The sequence below is a fragment of the Equus przewalskii genome, chromosome 32 (genome assembly GCF_037783145.1).
Source record: "Equus przewalskii isolate Varuska chromosome 32, EquPr2, whole genome shotgun sequence".
Classification (NCBI taxonomy): Eukaryota; Metazoa; Chordata; class Mammalia; order Perissodactyla; family Equidae; genus Equus; species Equus przewalskii.
The window spans coordinates 13,958,855-13,964,861 of NC_091862.1; positions in this window are offsets into that span (position 1 = coordinate 13,958,855).

Here is a 6,007-nt window from a genome sequence, read left to right on the forward strand (position 1 = left end):
AGAAATAAGGGGCTTCAAACAGTTGGAAAAACTACCAGCAGTAGGAAATAAGATTGAAATGGCTTTGAGAGACAAAGATCTTGCCACCCAAGTTTGAAATTCTCAAGATTGCTGCTGTAAAGTTGAGGAGAGTGGACTAGGGCAAGGTGGCAAAAATCAATTTGGGCTTGATAATTATTTTTAGGAAAAAAACCCAAAACACCTTTAAATGTAGTTATTGGCAAATGAAATCTATTAAAAATATACATATAAAAATCCTATTAAGCAATTGAAAAAATGAGATCAACTTTAAAAAGTCTTTAACCATCCAAGTTCTAAAACAACTTTTAGCCTGTCAAATATGTACCAGTAGGAAGTAGGCCATGAAAGCTGTAAAACTCACAAGCAGGGCAAAGGCACCAACTCCAACTTCAGATGTGTCCATAGAGGAAAACAGACACAAGGAAGCTCCCCAAAGGTGGATCCGGTGGCCACAGAGAACAATGGACATGGATCTCATTTCTTTCAGAGAGCAGAAATAGAGTCATTTAATGAACTCAGCCTGCATCTGGGAGCAGCACAAAGCTTGCTGCAGGATTTCCAAATTACTATGTCCTGAGACTACTGTTGTTTCCATTGCTCCCTATTGATTGTGGGTTCCCATTGCTGTTTGTTCTTATTGGGTCTATAGGAGGGCAGGAGTGGAGCAGTGTTTTTGCTTTTATTTTAGAGATTGCCATTACATGGGTCACATCTAGATATGAGAAAAGGATAGTGCATTGTGCAGAAATCCTAGTCCTGTACACCTCAGGAGATGGAGCTGAGGCTTTCTCCTTGGGAAGTAGGTGGCTGTGTTTTATCAGAAGAGGAACAAAATGAGTGTGTGGTGACCGGAAATACTGTCCATGGTAGAGTCTGGTTGGTTTTTCACCCAATTCTTTCCTCCTAGGCACACAGCTAGAATTCGTTTTCCAGCCTCATCTGCAGTTAAGTATACCTACGTGACGAAATTCTGGCCACATCCATGTCTAGACAACAAAAATCACTTGCATAATTTTCTGTTTTCTCATTTTCCATTTGCTTGCTGGATGTCAAAGCTAAGAGTGCTTTTGAAATCCCATATATTGAATGTTATTCAAGCCCCCATCAGTTTGGCTTCTTGAATTGCTTAAGCAATACTCACCCCTTCATGCCAATTAGTCTTACACAAGGCAGAAGTAAACTTTTATTTCTTAGGTCACTGAGATAAGGGGGATTGTCAATTCCAGTAGTTAGTACTGCTTTAATTAACACCTATATCTTTGTTATATTTTGTCTTAGTTTGGGTTATCTGAGAAGCGGACTGTAAGAAAAGAATTTGAATGCAAACAGTTTATGTGGAAAGTTATTGCAGGATCAGTATGAAGGGATAAAAGCCAATTCATTGTGCATTAATAAGGTTATTGCTCTAGTAATCCTAGGTTTAAAACTTCTGGTGATTTCCAGGAGAGTACATAAATACACGTCAGATATATTTCACTCAACAGGCAAAAAATTTATGTCAATGGAAGAGGGCTTCTCCTGGAGACATCAATCCATTGGCCCTTTGGACTGTGCATGCTTACCTCAAGCATGCTGTTATGGACTGAATTCTTTCCCCTTAAAATTCATATGTTGAAGCCCTAACCTCCAACGTGACTGTATTTGGACCTAAGACCCATAAAGAGGTAACTTAGGTTAAATGAAGTCATAAGAGTGGAGCCCTAATCCAGTATAACTAGTGTCCTCCTAAGAAGAGGAAGAGACATCAGGGATGTGCACATACAGAGAAAAGGTCATGGGAAGACAGAGTGAGAATGTGGTTTCTACAAGCCAAAGCGAGAGACCTCAGACGGAACCAACTCTTCTGACACCTTCATCCTGGACTTCCAGCCTCCAGAACTGTGAGAAAAGTCTCTGTTTTTCAAGCTACCCAGTCTGTGGTGTTTTGTTATGGCAGCCCTAGCTGACTAATACACAGCTCCTATAGCACAGGCTATATCTACAACTCCTATAGCTCCCTTCAGCACACAGGCTGAGAAATGCAGTCCCTTAGAGTAAGAAGCAGTAGCACGTATGAAAATGTCTGAGACATTGACAAGGTCAATTAGAGTCTCCCCATGCACCACTATGAACCATTTTTGCCCCTTGTGAAGTTCACTCTCTCCTGAAATTGATTTTCAAGATGGTGGCTTCTCACAATTCCCAAGAAATCTAACAGAATGTTAGTGGAACAAGCAGCATTCTCCACTTCTGCATTTGACCCTGAAGCTATGGTTCATAGTCATGATCTCCCACCTCTACACCCTTCTAGAGTCTCCTCACCCTCATCCAACAGTTCTGCTAGTGTAGCTTCCTTGCACCTGGGTAAACCAACTTGCACCATGGCAGGTCTGAGCTGCTGATTATGAGGCCCCTATCGTATCATGGCTTCTTCAATTGCTCCTTCTGGTTATCACCAGGCAGAAAATTAGCAAGAGGCATCCAGTAAATAACTAGAGTTCTAGACAAACTCCCCCATTCCTCTGCTATATGATTCTACCTCTTTTCTCATGATAATAAGAGTGAATTACCCCTACTAGTATATTAGCTCCTTTCTTTGTCTGCTGAAGAGTAGGCAAAGAAACCAGGATGAATATTCCAAAGTAACCATGTAACACTGTAGTTACTACTTGGCATAAATGGCCTCCCCTAGGGACAAAGACCACTAATTCAGTGGAGCCTAAAAGTGTTGGCACAGAAAACAATTTCCTGAAGTGGGTCACTGGAAGTATTGTGAAAGGAGCCATTCCTCCTTCTATCCTCTGGTTCCTGGTCCATGTTGAGATAACGACCACCCAAATGAGAACAAGCAAAGGCTAAAGCTTGCTGTAGCAAGGGAATCTGCCATCGTCACTGTCACTTGTGTCTGGCAGAGACTCAAAGGCAGGCAGGGAGATTTATGGTGGAAGAACAGAAAGGCTTCCGGTGTGCCCTGATTAGAGGTTGTTGGGACAGAGGAGGTGAAGGTGGGCTAACTAGACTCCTGTGTGATTGTTTAGGGCAGCATATTTGGCTTTCTCTGGTTGGTCTTAAACTGGAAATGGGCTCAAATTAGGGGATCAGACAGTTATTGATTAAGTCCTGACTGTTTGGGGCTGACTGTTACAGATTGTTATTTGCCTTTCTGGCTTGTTGCTACTGATTGTGGGTCAGAGTTCTATTTTTATATATGGTCTAGCCATTGTCCCTTTGTATATCTAATCTCTCATCCATGTATTCTAGTAAATGAGGACAAAGCACCATATAATGGCTATTCATTCAAAGTATAAAAATGCATCAATGAGGATAGAGCACAAATCTTGAAAGATGTTGCGATGGTTAACTTTATGTGTCAATTTGGCTGGGCTAAGGGATGCCCAGATAGCTGATAAAACATTATTTCTGGATGTTTCTGTGAGGTTGCTTCTGGAAGAGATTAAGACTAGCATCTGAATTGGTAGGCTGAGTAAAGAAGAGTCCCTCACTAACGTGGGTGGACATCATCCAATCCTTTGGGAGCCTGAATAGAACAAAAAGATGGAGGAAGGACAGATTCTCCCTCTCTTCTTGAGCTGGTTCATTCATCTTCTCCTGCTTTCAGGACTTGGAGCTCCTGGTTCTCAGGCCTTCACACTCTGGGACTTATACCAGCAGCCCCTCGGTTCTCAGGCTCTGGGACTTGTACTGAATTACACCACCGGCTTTCCTTGTTCTCCAGCTTGCAGGTGGCAAATTGAGGCATATCTCAGCCTCCATAATGTGAGCCAATTCCGATAATAAATCTCTTCTTTACCTATCTATCTATCTATATACCTATCTATCTATCTTTCTTTCTATCTGTCTATATCCTATTGGTTCCGTTTCCCTGGAGAACCCTGATTAATACAGATTTCATCCTCAAACAGACACCATAGCTCTGCTTTTAAGAGACCAATCTATTATGTATATAGGCCAACAGGTTCTGCTTGATATGATATGCAAATGGATCCCATTGCCATCCGTTCATTGTTGCAACTTCTTTTACAGTAAAGTGGGTCACTTACGTTGAGGTAATATTCAGTGGGATTTCATACTCATAAATTAGATATTCTGTGAGCCCTTGAATAGTGGGTGGTACTGCCCCTAAAAGCTTCAGGCTTGTTAATTATTCCATATATGGAATATGTATCAATTTCAGTAAGGAAAAGTCATTGCTCTATGTATCCAAAATATTTCTACCATCAAGAAAATAAATGCTCAAAATAATGAGTTAGATTGTGTATTAAAAATGTTCCCTTCTTTTGCCCATGAACACTTCTTTAATTAAAGTCAGGTGACACAGCATTAACACGAGCATCAAAATGCATGCTTAGATTAATGAAAACAATAAAACATCTCACTGGCTAATTAATCGATGCATGAAATGATCATAACTATATCAACAGGGAATTTTAAAGTTCTTAACACATAATAAACAGAAAAGATTTGTTACTTTTTATTTCATTAAGAATTTTAAAAGGCCATATCACAGAAAGAAATACATTCTATATGATTATTGACTACAAAGTATGTGTCTACCAGGAGGGTTCTTAAGAAAAATGCTACCTTGTCTGAATACCTAATGCATTTATACAACAGATTATCCTGTAATCAACTCTCCAACTTTCTGAGGCATAATGTACAACATCTTAAATTATCACATAAAGTTTTTATATTCATTTATTCAAAATAACTTTTTAAATATATCACAAATGTATCTTCTTGAAACATGTGTCATGGGGAATTATTGTTTTATGAAACATAGTTTGGGAAATATTAGTCCAATGTAAACCCTATTAGCTGGTAATAAAAAATGTAGGCTAGTCGTTCAGTTTTTTGTACATATTTTTCACTTATAAGAAAATTATTTAACTAGTTTCCTTAAAAGGACATGGGTATAATAACATCAAATCTATTTATTTCACCCAGTTTTTATGATGATAAAACAATATCTGAGAAAGAAAATTGAATAAAATCCAAATACTCCCAACAAATTATTATTTTTAATGAAGAGAGCTTTTATTGATGCTATTGTATTATTCTTAAAAACCTATCAAGTATTTTAAAAATTCATTTAGTTATACAGAAAAAATTTATATTATTTATGCATAAATACAGAGTTGCTTAGAGTCTCTGATCTTATTTTTAGTGATTTTAGAAATGTTAAAAAAGCCATGGAATTTCTGACCATCTTCATTAGGTTATAATTTACATAAAATAAAATATACTGATTTAAAATATAGTTTGATGAGTGTGACACCTGTGTAAACAACACCTCAATCATGATATCCTCCTAACCCTTTACATTCATTACCCATTTGCCCCTTAGCACCTCTCCCTACCCAGGAAGCTACTGTTCTGATTTTTATCATGTCAAAGCATATAGTGTGTATGCTTTAATATCTGTCGTCTTTCATTCAATAAAATGTCTGCGAGGTTTACCCATGTCATTATATATATCTGCAATACATTCTTCTTGCCGAGTAGTGTTCCATTGTAAGACTACAACAAAATTGTTTATCCATTTACTTGTTGATGGACATTTGGGTTCCAATTTTTGGTCATTATTTTCATTTTTTGGTTATCATCAATAAAGCTATTATAAACACTCTTTGCTAAAGTCTTCTGTGGACATTAAATCCACTTAATAAGAAATTGAAAAAGCAGTTGTCCAACAATTGTCCAAAAATAGTTGTACAGAAATAGTGTACTATTTGGCACTCTCTTGATATATGAGTATCTCAATTGTTCTATGTTCTTTTAAATGCTTGGCTTTGTCAGTCTTTTCAATTTTAGCTATTCTAAAGGGTGTAATTGATATTTTTTTGTGGCTTTAATTTACCTAAGGGTATTATTGTCTTTAGAGAATTTTGGCCCTGGGGTGTTATAAAAAATGTAGTTTTTTTTCCATGATGAAGTAACATTTTAAGATAACAAAATAAGACAAGTTGGAATTGAAGACTGTGCAGTA